The sequence below is a fragment of the Xenopus tropicalis genome, chromosome 7 (assembly GCF_000004195.4).
Source record: "Xenopus tropicalis strain Nigerian chromosome 7, UCB_Xtro_10.0, whole genome shotgun sequence".
Classification (NCBI taxonomy): Eukaryota; Metazoa; Chordata; class Amphibia; order Anura; family Pipidae; genus Xenopus; species Xenopus tropicalis.
The window spans coordinates 117,825,046-117,841,017 of record NC_030683.2 but is presented as its reverse complement, the minus strand read 5'-3'; positions in this window follow the sequence as shown (position 1 = coordinate 117,841,017).

Genomic DNA, 15,972 nt, shown 5'->3' with positions numbered 1-15,972 from the left:
CATCATCATCATCGTCGTCATCCGCAGCCTCAGCCTGCACTTTAGGTATTAAGTTTACTTGGAAGGAGCAAATGAATGTAACCAGCAGGCAGAAGAGCCACACTCTCTGTGAGGCCATTGTGGAGCAAATGAAATGTCAGTCTCTGTATCTCCTCTCCGGTACAAGTTCCTTTGGATTCCGCAGGCCTCCCAAGACCACTACAAGGCAAAGCAATATTGCAACCAGGTGAAGTCAGACAAATCCTGTATGGGAAAAGCCCAGTCGGCAGCAGCAGCAGTGGCAAATCCAATAAAGAAGCCTCCGGATGTGAGCAGGTGAAGAGAACGTCAGCACAGAAAGACAAAACTGAAGAATGGAAGTGTCTTATGAAAAGTAGAGCAGTACCCTGGGCTGGTGTGACTGATAGCAACAGATGCAAAACATGAACTTGCCCTCTCTCAGCCAATCACTGCAAGGGAAGGGAGTTTTTTTTCCAGCCCCTCTGAGCCGCTAATATAGAAAGAGATGATGGCACATACCCCCTTCATGACCATATTTGTGTCCCACACTGTGCAAAAGGTCACTGAAGGCAGCACTAAGGCAAGTCACTAGTAATCCACAAATTCCTCAATTGGAAGTCTATAATTAGGCCTTATCTGCCTTTCCTTGTGCTTCTCATTGCAACGAGAACATTAAACCTAATTCTCAGGTAGCTTTATATTTAAAAGCGTCTCGGAACTGCAATAAAATGTTCTATTTATGAATATCTAAGCACTCGAGGGGGAGTAACTGTAGACAAAACAGACCCGGCGGCTGCTAGGGGGCCCCAGAGTATTAGGCAGCCCAGTGGGGAACAGTTTCAATATTTATTTAAAAAAATGCCTTGTACTTAACAAGATATTGAAGAATTACAACTCTCAGCACCCCAACAGCTACTTATGTACGCAGCACTGTACAGCATAACTTAATGAAGACTTCATACTGCTTAACCCTCTACTTGCCACACAACTTAAAATATACGGACCTGCATGAAAATACTAACGTGCCAGCACTTAAATTCTATATTTCCAGGTTTCTTTTTGATCTGTTGTGCCCCATGTTTATTGGTAAGAACAAAAGGCCCAGGCATAGAAAGGGTTAAACCACTGTGGTAAAAACTATATGGTAAGTCACCATGGACTGCCATGAAAATATAATATAAAAGGAAAAGGATGTAATGTAAGTGCTTTTATACAGGTCATAGAATTCCCAGTTGGCTTCTAATATTCTCATATTTTAAAGTAGGGGATTCATTATTATTTCTAACACAGGGCACCTGTGACATAACTAAGCACTGTTTATAGCTGGTGACATCATTAAGCATTGTTTATAACTGATGACATCACTAAGCCCTGTTTAAATCTAAAGACACAACTAAGCACAGTTTACAACCGATGGCATCACAAAGCATTGATCTACTTTGGGTATTCATGGCTCTTGTGCAGGGGTGGGCAAACTTTTTGGCTCAGGAGCCAACAGACAGGTTGGGCCTGGCCAGCGTTACGGATAAAAAAGCCGAACGGGCCGTAGTTTGCCCACCCCTGCTCTTGTGTATAGTAAACCTGAATACAGCATATAACACACCAGAGCCACATATAGCATACAAAATATACACTTATAAACACTCAATTGCTCAAAGCCTTCATCCTTCCTTAGTGCCCCCTTCTAACTGCTCTGCCGTGAATTAAGATCTTACATTGCATCATGGATCTGTAGTAATTTTACACATGCAGGTAACAGACAGAGGATACAGTATTTTGAGGAATATTTGTCTGTTCTGGAATGGCTGTACCCTGTGTGAATGGGCACTTCACAGTGCATCATGGGAAATGTAGTCTTTCTCAACATATCAGGGTGGAAAGCTACATAGTACAGGTATAGGACCCATTATCCAGAATGCTTGGGACCAAGGGTATTCCGGTCTTTCTGTAATTTGGATCTCCATACCTTAAGCCTACTAAAAAAACAATAAACCATTAATTAAACCCAATAGGATTGTTTTGCCCCCAATAAGAATATAATATCTTAGTTGGAATCAATTACATGATACTGTTTTATTATTACAGAAAAAAAGGAAATCAGTTTTAAAATTCTGAATTATTTGATTAAAACGGAGTCTATGGGAGACAGGCTTTCTGTAATTCGGAGCTTTCTGGATAATGGGTTTCCGGATAAGGGATCCCATACCTGTACACTGCTGTCAGCTGCAGCCTTTTAAAAGTTTAAGCTGCAATCATTGTCTTCCTGTGGGCAAAGTCTTTACAGTGCATCATGGGACATGTAGTCTTTATACATGCCAGCATTGATACACTTTAATACAAGGTTATTAAGGGCAAACTAAGACATTTAAACAGGTGTTATATTTTTTATGTTTTACAAATTAGTCATTTTCCCCATAAATTATAATGCACCCCCAACTCATTTGTATTATGCCTACAGCCTCCTGCTTCTAAATGGTTACAAGTTCTGATATACAGGATTACATGTATAAAGATGGGATGGAATAATAGATAACGCTTAATGATTGCATAATGATTGCGGTAGATATTGCTGCAGTTATATAAATGTATATATGTATAATTACTATTGGACAGGAACATTTACAGAAATGTGCTGATCTGAGCTTTGTGCCTTAGAAAAGGGTCTCGGAGAAAACTGCTGCCCACTTGTAACTGGACCCCAGTGTATGCTGTCAGCCCTGCATTCCACCCTGCCGCTGTTCTATAAATACCCCCTGATCCCTTGCTCTAGCTCTGTAATGACCAGGGAGCGGTCACAGGGGCAGCCTGCTGGGGGGTTTTAGGTTTCCTCCTTAGCAGGGTTTCAAGTGCACGGTGCTAAAAATCTGCAGAGCTCTAACAGTTTTTTAAATCTCTCTCCCCATAGAAGCCATAATTAGCACCATGGTGCTGTTTAACCATAGAAGTAATATCCCTTTAATTCCCATTATGTCCTATACATTGTTTGGTTTATTTAACTACTTTACTGTGTAAAGGTGTCACAGGAGATGAGGGTAAGGAAGAACCATAAACACACCTATAGGGGGCACTAAGTGATGCACTAAGCTTATTGCATACTGAGTGCTAATAGACCCATAAAGTGGCCATACACAGGCAGGTTTAAGCTGCCAATTCGGCCCAATTAGATTAAGATGATTATTTGCCCGTGCATGGGTCCCTTGGGCCAACAATTGTCCAGATTCTGATCAAGCAGGTTTAAAAATCCAGTGTGGGTGAGGAATGTATCAGCTTGTTGATGTGGCCCTCCCCCAAACAGCCTGCATACTGATATTTAGGTATAAACTGGGAATTAGGTCTGTTTGCAGATATAGGTAACATAACAAATACACACACTGTAACACAGCTAATGTAATATTAGATGCAGCATCTTAGTAAGAAACGTACCATAAGACCAGTACATACATGATATTAGCTGCCAACTATTCCTCCAGACCTGTGTAAGTGGGCAAACCAATGGCCTGCCCAACCAACATATCTGATATCTATCAGGCAAGTTTCAAAATCCTCTCGGAAGAGGACCTCATTGTCCCACTGATGCAGTTCTCTCCCAATGCGTCTCCATTGACCACTATGATCCAGCCATTAACCCAGTGATCCCCAACCGTTGGCTCAGGGGCAACATGTTGTTCACCAACCCTTGGATGTTGCTCTCTATTTTTGAATTCCCGACTTGGGGGCAAGTTTTGGTTAAATAAAAACAAGATTTCCTACCAAATAAAGCCCCTGTAAGCTGATAGTGTGCATAGAGGCCCCTAATAGCCAATCGTAGCCCTTATTTGGCTCCTCCATGAACTTTTATGGTGCTTGTGTTGCTCTCCAAGTCTTTTTACAATTGACTGTGGCTCACGAGTAAGAAAGTTTAGGGACCCCCTGCATTAGCCTGTGGGCCACACAATCAGATCAAAACCACCTAAATTTGCTGCTTCTGCCACACAGTCTGGATACCTACATTAATCTAGCCATACTCGGGTTGCTTATGGCATGGCACTGAATATCAGAATGGCAATGGTGCATTTACTGATGCTACTGATATTGTATAAAGGGGAAATACACAGTGCAGAAGTACCCCCAGCTTAACTGACCTTTAGGATACTACTTTTTTGCAAAGGCAAAAATAGTTAACCTTTTTTTTAGGGAAACTGCATACAACATGGCAAGGTCATTATAAAAAAAAAATCCTTCATTGTGAAAATATGTCCAGCAACGCTTTCTTGACTGACTTGCTTGAAGTGCTTAAAGCATGAACCACAGAAGGCTAAATAAATGTAACTTCACTCTGTACTTCCTGTATTGATTTTCTTATGTAATTAATTAGGTTATCTATATTATGTTATTAATAATCTATTATCCAGAAGGCTTCAGACCTGGGGTTGTCTACATAAGGGTTTTATCATCATCTTAGGTCTACTGCATTTAAACTGGAGATGCTTTGAATCCTTTTTTGGGGGGTTCAGCCAAATCCCAAATTTTTAACTCAGAATTAGGCTGAATTGGAACCCTAATTTGCACGTGCAAATTAGCGTCCAAAATGAAGAAACAATATGCACTTTTCCTAAATTTGTGACCAAAAATCACGATATTCAGGGTTTAGATTTGGTTTGGCCAAGCTCTTGGATTCAGTAGCAGTGACAGGCATAACCGGCTGTGCACCCTGGGGGAACCGGCCGACGCATTTGCGCGTTCGTTCCCATGACAGTGAGGGGGGCCAGTGTAATGAACCAGTGTAATGAAGCGCTACATGGCAGTGGGGTGGGGGGAGAGAAGGGCTCGGAGTAGTTTAGGTACGTGCCTAGTGCCCTGTTCAGTGGAATCCTGCTGAATAAGGCTCAGATGTACCTGAATCTCAAATTGAATCCTGGATTTGGTGCATCCCTAATTTCAACATTAATAAATATAAATAAACCCAACTGAATTTCTTGCCATTTTCTACAACAGATACTGATGTATATTGGCTATTCTTTTTGCAACTGCAGACAGCTCTTATAGGGGAGAATGCCATCAACGAAATACCTAAAAAAAGCATTTTATTCTAGATGCTTTAGTTAATATTAATAGTCTCAATAAATTTGGGGAGAGAATTACAAAGAATATCTTTTCCCATTCCAAGGCTACAGGGTATTTGAGCTATTCCAGATATGGACTGAAAATTTGAACTACCACGTCGCAGCCAATAACCCTTTCATTGCCTGTGCTCTGGGTAGGAGGAATCTTTTTGTGTGTAATTGCCCTAACAGTGCACTATTGCTTGTGTCTGAGTCCCTCATGTTTGTAGGGGCAATTATGGTTGTTTTATTGAAAAACAGGTAGGTTCTAAAAAGTGCTGGGTCACAAACCTACCTTCAGATACACCACTAGGGTATAAAGTGCACATACATGCGAATTCTCTTAATGCCTTACTTCACGGTGCTTCCTCAGAGCAGTAAAGTTGTCTATCAATCACCATACAGCGTTAATGCCTTGAGGAAGTGCCGTTAAGTAAGGCATGAAACACGTCAGCAAGTATGTGCACTCTGACCCATAGTGGTGTATCTGCAAAAATATTATAGTTTGAAATCCACTTGAACAATGCTGTTACCGTTTATAAAAGTGTGCATAGGAGGGTGCAAACTGGCATTCCTTCACTAGGTATAGCCTCTCTTCCAATCAGTTGCTTTTATGCCCAAAGCTGTAATGAACAGGGCCTCTCTTTACCTCCTATATTGGTAAGCATTTTTATCATCATCATCATCATCATCATCATCATCATCATCATCATCATTTATTTATATAGTGCCATTTATATAGTAGGTACTTTATAAATACATATTACTATTAGTATTTAGAATAATAATAATAATAATAAGGGCAGCAGGGATTTACTAGGAACATGTCAGAAACTATAATGGTGAAAATCCTCCTTATAATCTCCTGAACCTACCCTCTCTATACCTATACCCTACCTTCTCTATTGCTAACAAATTAGTATTAATGCATTATCCTACTAAATACTTCCTTGAAAAATAGTAATATTAGTAATAATATCCTGTACCCCCTGGGACCTAGCAAGCCAGCCCATAAATAAAGGTCTATAGAAGGTTTATTCCAAGATATGACAGGAACCCTGTGCTTTGGTTTTGTACATGCAGCTACCTGGAAACTTGGCCAATGATAATGCCCAAACTGTAACTTTTTTTTGGTATTTATATTCTGGTGCGCACCTCTGTTGCTCTACTGGCCTCTGCTTGGGGACCCCAGATAGAGTCAAATCTTGGTTTTGTTGGAATGGATAGCACTGAAATAGTGCTCAGCATCAGAAATGTAAAATGTCCTTTGTATACTTTACAGTCAAAAGTATGAAAACCACTGCCTAACCAACATCTCATTCCAAAACCATTGCTTGGTCCTCTCATTGCTTATAAAATAACTGGTACCCTCTACCCTAGTGGCAAGGCTTCTCACTGGATGTTGAAACATCATTAGTGAATTTGATTCCATTTAGCCAAAAGAGCATTAGTGAGGTTGGGAACTGAAGCCATTATTTTACTGGGCTGTAAAAATGTAGCCTAGCCAGTGATATAAATAAGGAAGATACCCATAAATACATGGTGAAATGGGCACAATTACTCGACACTTCCATTGACTCTGATACTTGGGAACGCATATGGAACAATGTGAGAAAGACCCCCATATGTGCGGTTCTGAAGGAAGCTATATATATAAGATACTTTTCGGATGGTATCATACACCACTCATTCTGTCCCAGCTCTTCCAGGACACTACTTCAGCAGTCTGCTGCAGATGTGGGAGTGAAGTGAGCACTTTGCATCATATGTTTTGGTCCTGCTCAAAATCGACTCAATTCTAGGATACAGTTCATAATTGGTTGAGAAGAGTAACATTTATAGATGTTCTCTGGGGCACACTTATCTGCATCCTGGGAGATAAAGTACCCAGTGTTTAATAAATAGTAGCAGCTAGAGGGGCAATAGCAAAAGCCTGGAAAGCTAATACACCCCCTACAGAATTAGACTTTCTGGAGAGAATTAGTCATTTACGTAGAATGGACTACCTTACTGCTCTTAAACATGATACCATAGTTAACTTTAATAAAATATGGTTGAACTGGGACTATGTGGATAGCCTAAGATCACATTAAGGGAAAGTGAACCATACATACCATACACCTGAGAATGGTGTGACCTCTGATTTTCCTTGATATTATAACTTTATTTTCTCTTCTTTTGCACTATCCTTTTTTTGCCTTCTGTATTTCTCATTATTTAATTAAAATTCAATAAAAAGATAAGTAAAAAAAATAAATAAGGAAGATACCAATTTTTTTTTCCAGAAAAGCAGTAACTCTAGATTTTAGGGATAAGGCCTGGCTCACAGTAAATGTTCCATCTCATCCCAGTTGTGTTGAGGTCAAGGCAAAGTGCAGATTATCACTGTATGATATAGTGGCGCTTGTTGCCAATGATGGGTGTGGGTTAAGTAGCCAATTCCACTTATAAGAAGGGGTGTACATATAGGGGCCGATTTACTAATCCACGAATCCGAATCCCGAATGGGAAAAAATCGGATTGGAAATGAACATTTTGCGACTTTTTCGTATTTTTTGCGATTTTTTCTTCACCATTGCGACTTTTTCATAGCCGTTACGACGTGAATTGTCGCGACTTTTGCATAGCCATTATGACTTTCGTGAATTCTCGCGACTTTTGCATAGCCATTATGACTTTCGTGAATTGCCGCGACTTTTGAATAGCCATTATGACATTCTTGAATTGTCGCGACTTTTGCATAGCCATAATGACTTTTGTGAATTGTCGCGACTTTTGCATAGCCATTATGACTTTCGTGAATTGTTGCGACTTTTGCATGGCCATTACGACTTTCGCGAATTGTCGCGATTTTTTCGTATTGAGCACTCGAAAATTCGACAATTTGCGAAAAAGTCGCAAAATACCGATCATTACGAAAAAAACGCATTCGGACGCTTTTCGGACGTTCGTGGATTAGTAAATGTGCTCCATAGTGTACTTTTGGCCATAGTGTAGATGTATTGGTATTATACACTTTCACATTTCCCCAAAATAGTTGAACTCCCCATCACAGCCACAAGGAGGAAGAACACGGTGGGGAGGAGAAGGCACTGGGGGTGGGTTTAGCCCTGGTGGGCCCTGGACACCCCAGTCTGACACTGAATAAAGAGCATGGATACAAGTGACCCCTTTAATTAAGGCCTGGACTTGCTGGATAGCATTTGCACACAAATTGCAGTAAAGTAAAACACACAAGCTGCAACTTGCATTTGCTATGCCAAAACAGTAATAGCCTATCATGGAATGAACGCACTTCACACCTTGCACTGTATATGTAAATAAGCCATTTGATCTTTTAGCAGTTATGCTTTATTATGTACAAGTAGTACCTTTCACTTTGTTTGCCTCTTGCATCCTTGTCATGAACATGTACAATTATTTAAAACTCCTAGACTGACTGGGTGGGGTGCTATGTACAATGTATACAACAGATCAAAGATGTCTGCCCTTAGAAAGAGTACTAAACAACATACAATAAATATAAGTGCTTTGGCTCCAAATAAACCCTTTTACACATATTGGACAGGAATAACTGGTATGTGTGTTATGGTGTTATCTCTTCTTTGATACAGATTTCAGGCCTTGCTGATAACTTACTCAGCAAGAGAAAGGAAATAGCCTCGGCTCATGTATCCATGCCCGGGGCAAGATGACAGAAAATATGCTATGTAAGAATGCAGGTGGGGAGTCAGCAAACATAGGAGCAGATGTCAGACCACAGACAGCATTTTGAACATGAATATCCCTTTAAAACAAAAATAGAGATGAAATGCAGATGCATGTAAAAATGCCTGCACACACAAACACATGGAGACACATACACAGATTTAAATAACAATTTTACTACCAAACAAGCAATATGGTGCAGGCTTCCTTGTAACTTTATGTTTCATTTTAAAAAATAACAATTACATATATATTATAGGCTAAAATACTGGGGAGGATAAGTAGTATAGTAGCAGTGGGATAATAGCCTTGGATGGGACTGTGGCTGTGGGATAGCAGGTATAGTAGGGAGAGATGGTGCCTATAGTAGCAGTGGGGGGATAATAGCCTCTGGGAAGGGACTGGGGCTGTGGGATAGCAGGTATAGTAGGGAGAGATGGTGCCTATAGTAGCAGTGGGGGGATAATAGCCTCTGGGAAGGGGCTGGGGCTGTGGGATAGCAGGTATAGTAGGGAGAGATGGTGCCTATAGTAGTAGTGGGGGATAATAGCCTCTGGGAAGGGACTGGGGCTGTGGGATAGCAGGTATAGTAGGGAGAGATGGTGCTTATAGTAGCAGTGGGGGGATAATAGCCTCTGGGAAGGGACTGGGGCTGTGGGATAGCAGGTATAGTAGGGAGAGATGGTGCCTATAGTAGCAGTGGGGGATAATAGCCTCTGGGAAGGGACTGGGGCTGTGGGATAGCAGGTATAGTAGGGAGAGAAGGTGCCTATAGTAGCAGTGGGGGGATAATAGCCTCTGGGAAGGGACTGGGGCTGTGGGATAGCAGGTATAGTAGGGAGAGATGGTGCCTATAGTAGCAGTGGGGGGATAATAGCCTCTGGGAAGGGACTGGGGCTGTGGGATAGCAGGTATAGTAGGGAGAGATGGTGCCTATAGTAGCAGTGGGGGGATAATAGCCTCTGGGAAGGGACTGGGGCTGTGGGATAGCAGGTATAGTAGGGAGAGAAGGTGCCTATAGTAGCAGTGGGGGGATAATAGCCTCTGGGAAGGGACTGGGGCTGTGGGATAGCAGGTATAGTAGGGAGAGATGGTGCCTATAGTAGCAGTGGGGGATAATAGCCTCTGGGAAGGGACTGGGGCTGTGGGATAGCAGGTATAGTAGGGAGAGATGGTGCCTATAGTAGCAGTGGGGGATAATAGCCTCTGGGAAGGGACTGGGGCTGTGGGATAGCAGGTATAGTAGGGAGAGATGGTGCCTATAGTAGCAGTGGGGGATAATAGCCTCTGGGAAGGGACTGGGGCTGTGGGATAGCAGGTATAGTAGGGAGAGATGGTGCCTATAGTAGCAGTGGGGGGATAATAGCCTCTGGGAAGGGACTGGGGCTGTGGGATAGCAGGTATAGTAGGGAGAGATGGTGCCTATAGTAGCAGTGGGGGGATAATAGCCTCTGGGAAGGGACTGGGCTGTGGGATAGCAGGTATAGTAGGGAGAGATGGTGCCTATAGTAGCAGTGGGGGGATAATAGCCTCTGGGAAGGGACTGGGGCTGTGGGATAGCAGGTATAGTAGGGAGAGATGGTGCCTATAGTAGCAGTGGGGGGATAATAGCCTCTGGGAAGGGACTGGGGCTGTGGGATAGCAGGTATAGTAGGGAGAGATGGTGCCTATAGTAGCAGTGGGGGGATAATAGCCTCTGGGAAGGGACTGGGGCTGTGGGATAGCAGGTATAGTAGGGAGAGATGGTGCCTATAGTAGCAGTGGGGGGATAATAGCCTCTGGGAAGGGACTGGGGCTGTGGGATAGCAGGTATAGTAGGGAGAGATGGTGCCTATAGTAGCAGTGGGGGGATAATAGCCTCTGGGAAGGGACTGGGGCTGTGGGATAGCAGGTATAGTAGGGAGAGATGGTGCCTATAGTAGCAGTGGGGGGATAATAGCCTCTGGGAAGGGACTGGGGCTGTGGGATAGCAGGTATAGTAGGGAGAGATGGTGCCTATAGTAGCAGTGGGGGGATAATAGCCTCTGGGAAGGGACTGGGGCTGTGGGATAGCAGGTATAGTAGGGAGAGATGGTGCCTATAGTAGCAGTGGGGGGATAATAGCCTCTGGGAAGGGACTGGGGCTGTGGGATAGCAGGTATAGTAGGGAGAGATGGTGCCTATAGTAGCAGTGGGGGGATAATAGCCTCTGGGAAGGGACTGGGGCTGTGGGATAGCAGGTATAGTAGGGAGAGATGGTGCCTATAGTAGCAGTGGGGGGATAATAGCCTCTGGGAAGTGACTGGGGCTGTGGGATAGCAGGTATAGTAGGGAGAGATGGTGCCTATAGTAGCAGTGGGGGGATAATAGCCTCTGAGAAGGGACTGTGGCTGTGGGATAGCAGGTATAGTAGGGAGAGATGGTGCCTATAGTAGCAGTGGGGGGATAATAGCCTCTGGGAAGGGACTGGGGCTGTGGGATAGCAGGTATAGTAGGGAGAGATGGAGCCTATAGTAGCAGTGGGATAATAGCCTCTGGGAAGGGACTGGGGCTGTGGGATAGCAGGTATAGTAGGGAGAGATGGTGCCTATAGTAGTAGTGGGGGGATAATAGCCTCTGGGAAGAGACTGGGGCTGTGGGATAGCAGGTATAGTAGGGAGAGATGGTGCCTATAGTAGCAGTGGGGGGATAATAGCCTCTGGGAAGGGACTGGGGCTGTGGGATAGCAGGTATAGTAGGGAGAGATGGTGCCTATAGTAGCAGTGGGGGGATAATAGCCTCTGGGAAGGGACTGGGGCTGTGGGATAGCAGGTATAGTAGGGAGAGATGGTGCCTATAGTAGCAGTGGGGGGATAATAGCCTCTGGGAAGGGACTGGGGCTGTGGGATAGCAGGTATAGTAGGGAGAGATGGTGCCTATAGTAGCAGTGGGGGGATAATAGCCTCTGGGAAGGGACTGGGGCTGTGGGATAGCAGGTATAGTAGGGAGAGATGGTGCCTATAGTAGCAGTGGGGGATAATAGCCTCTGGGAAGGGACTGGGGCTGTGGGATAGCAGGTATAGTAGAGAGAGAGGGTGCCTATAGTAGCAGTGGGATAATAGCCTTGGTTTTGGAATAGAAGGTACGGATAGTAGGGATTACATTTCACTATACAGTAGTTAACCAGAGTGAATTCTACTCACTTTTTTGAGAATTTTTAACAAATGGTGCACTTTATTTTTCCCTTTAATAAACAGGGCCCTAAAAATATTATAGAAATGAATAAAGAAGTGAACTGTGGAGGTGAGCTCTGCTTCTCTTTGATAAATATGCCCCAAATACCAAATCATGCCAAATTACTCTGCATCTTGCATGAAACTTCTAGTTTTGCACAATTTAGTGTCATCAGCAAAAGCAGAAACAGTACTTTCATTGCCAGCTTCCAGGTCATTAATAACCAAGTTAAAAAAGCAAGCAAACCAGTTGCAAGCCAGTTCTCTACGTAAGTACATATATTATGTTCAAGACCAGTATTCCTAAAAGACAAATTCCTTGAAGGCAATTAGAAGTGCACCAGCATTTTATCCATGTGACATATTTGGCAAGTTGCACAAACATGGATGCGATTTAGTATCTGTTGACAAATCACTCACAAATTGCAGTGAATGCTGTACTTGATCCCAACTAAGATATAATTACCCCTTATTGGGGGCAGAACAGCCCTATTGGGTTTATTTAATGGTTAAATGATTCCCTTTTCTCTGTAATAATAAAACAGTACCTGTACTTGATCCCAACTAAGATATAATTACCCCTTATTGGGGGCAGAACAGCCCTATTGGGTTTATTTAATGGTTAAATGATTCCCTTTTCTCTGTAATAATAAAACAGTACCTGTACTTGATCCCAACTAAGATATAATTAATCCTTATTGGGGGCAGAACAGTCCTATTGGGTTTATTTCATGGTTAAATGATTCCCTTTTCTCTGTAATAATAAAACGGTACCTGTACTTGATCCCAACTAAAATATATTAATCCTTATTGGAGGCAATACAAAAATGATTTTTAGCAGAGCTTAAGTTGTGGAGATCCAAATTATGGAAAGATCCATTATTCAGAAAACCCCAGGTCCCGAGCATTCTGGATAACAGGTCCCATACCTGTACCTAGGGGGAGATTTATCAACAGCTGATTTTTTTCTCACAATTTCATTATTTTTTTAACTCTTATTTGAGTTTTGCTTCAAAAACTCAAATGTCTGGTATTTATTAAGTGCCAAAAACTCAAATGTAAAAATTTCCAATCTAAAAGCTTGCAAGTTTCTATAGAAGTCAATGGGAGTTGCCCTAGGCAAAGTCAAGCCATATTTTCATCTCAAGATATCTGAGTTCTATTCGAGTTTGTAATCTCGAAGATTCGAGGTATTTGAGTTTTTTTTATTTGAGTTTTAATCGCACATTTGCTGCATTAATTAATAAACGAGCATTCAAAATGCAAATTTACTCGATTTAGAAAAACAAACTTCACTTCACAAACTTGATAATTGATAAATAAGCCCACTAGAAACTGCCCGGGAAACATAAAAATAAAGGGTCCATTGTGATCCTGACTGAAATCCCACCCTCCCAACAACTTTATAGTGGGCCCATTATTTTATTATGACAATAATGAATGGATTCATTTTCTTGCCTTCTGTGTTCTGCTGTATCAAATGCTTTAGCAAAGTCTAAGTAGATCACATTCATTGCTACTCAAGAATGTAGGCTTCTGCTCCCCAATGTAGCAAAGGCGCATAAGTGCGCTATGGCCACCCTCCTAAATTATAGAGAACAATTTTATAGTGGGCCCATTAGCACCAACAGTGAATATATTAACTTATGTTCACTTTACTGGGGCAAATTCTCTATATATTAGAGCAGTGATCCCCAACGAGCGGCTCAGGGACAACAATATTTTTGAATTCCTGACTTGGGGGCAAGTTCTGGTTGAATAAAAACAAGATTTCCTACCAAATAAAGCCCCTGTAAGCTGATAGTGTGCATAGAGGCTGCCTAATAGCCAATCACAGCCCTTATTTGGCTCCTCCATGAACTTTTATGGTGCTTGTGTTGCTCCCCAAGTCTTTTTACATTTGACTGTGGCTCACGAGTAAGAAAGGTTGGGGGTCCCTGTTTTAGAGAATCAGGAATCACAATGGCAAAATATAACTTAATTAACACACAGTAAGTAAGGTTTGGCTGATAATACCCAAGATATGCTCTTAAAAGAAAAGAGAGTTCTTGCATTTAAGTCCAACTATGACGCCATGTTAGCTGGTAAGATTGGGTTTCTCTCACGCCGCACTTTTTGAAGCTCATTTATAAATAACCCGTGTGATTAAGGATTTCTCTGCACGCCTGTTCAGCTGGCTCACATTTCCTCTTAAGCATTTTAGGACGATATCCAATCCTGCAGCCATTCTGCTGCTGTCTGTGCTAGACAAAGCACAGAGCAACATAAAGATCCCTGGCACAAAATCAGCCACCCTGTAATATTCCTATTAGTTGCCTGAAATATGACCACGGGGTGTCTTGTCACGGGGCAGAAACAAATGCAGGGCTGTCAGAGTTGAGCTAGTTTATGGATCCAGCTGCTTATCATTATCAGATATGAGCTAAAGCCATACTGTAGTTTCTCAAATTTGCCACATTTCATTGGCTTGCAGATTGTTTTAGGACATGGAGCCGCTGAGCCAAACAATTTTTCAGTGCCACTTATGTAATAGAGGGGTATAGGGGTATACAGTACCTTAAAGTGACATCTTATAAGATAAAATTGTTATGGTTGCAGGAATAAATGCCTTAGTAAACATTACTCTCAGTCATTTACAAAGTGCCAATATATTCAGATGAATAAGTTGTAAATTGCTTTCCTTTTTGAAGTTTTGGGTTGGGTCACAAGCACAGACATCATTAATAGACCAATCAATGTGCCTGTCATGATTTGGCTTCAATAGTCTTTCTCCAAGAATCCATTTGCATACATTACAGCACCATACACAATTGTCTTCTGTCATTTCAGTTCAGATAACAACCAGTCATTATAGGCCAGAATGAGCCCTGTGTGGAGGGACCTACAGTGTCAGGATCAGTAAAGGATCCAGGGAATGCTTTGCAAAGGAAAACGATTAAGAATGCAGTGAGAAGGGAATGGCTTTAGTCCTACACCTTGAACTATTCAATATTATAGCCAAGGAACAACAAGCACTTAAGTCTATGGCATATCTGTGCCACCAAGAGGTGCCGAATGCAATTCTGGCAGGTACCAGGCAGCCAGGTCAGAGGGCAGTCAGTAAGTACTGGACTGCTGAACTCTTCTGTGCTCAAATATCTGTGCCATTAATTCTGCTGACTGGCAGGCATGCTTCCATTTGGCACATGGATTTGCCAATAAGTATGGCGCAGCAATGCTGACATCTCTCCTTTTATATTTGATGTTCATGTAATGTACCTTGTAGCTGTGAGCTATGCTATTTCATGCCATCCTATATTTTTAGAATGGTCTAAAGTAAGAATGAGATGCAATATTTGCCTACTCTCAAAACCAGCATGTTCCAATCATAGTGCAGTACATGGTGTATTCTAGTTGCAGTCTGTATAGAGTGATAGCATTACTTACTGCATATTCATTGCCCATTACTGTCACTGTGGTGCCCTCTGTTGTTCCTAGCAGGAAATTGTGTATTACATGTAAGTTAAATAATGTGATTTGGCTATAAGCCAGTCAAGGGAGAGGCAAAAAAAGCACAGGGTATACATTTGTAATGGAGTGGCAATTTCAAGGGCTCCTATAAAAAAGTAACCTTAAAGGAATAGGACTATATAAAATACAATATTATTCCAGTTACTAATTTGTTTTATTTTGAGAATGGTTGTCAATTCCCACACCTTGTGTCTCAACCCTTTCTCCTTGTAGATTGTAAGCTCTTTTGGGCAGGGCTCTCTTCACCTCTTGTATCGGTTATTGGTTGCTTTATATGTTACTCTGTATGTCCAATGTATGTTTGCGCTTTATAAATAAATGTTAATAAAATAATAATACAGGAATGACCTGCTGTCAGTTTGTTTTGTCAATGCTTAAGATATATTTTTATAGAGAATTGTATCAAAGGACCCCCTTCCCTCTTCCTTTCTCTACCCCCTCCTTTTATTTACCATTGCAAAAATTCTAAATAAAAAAAATCT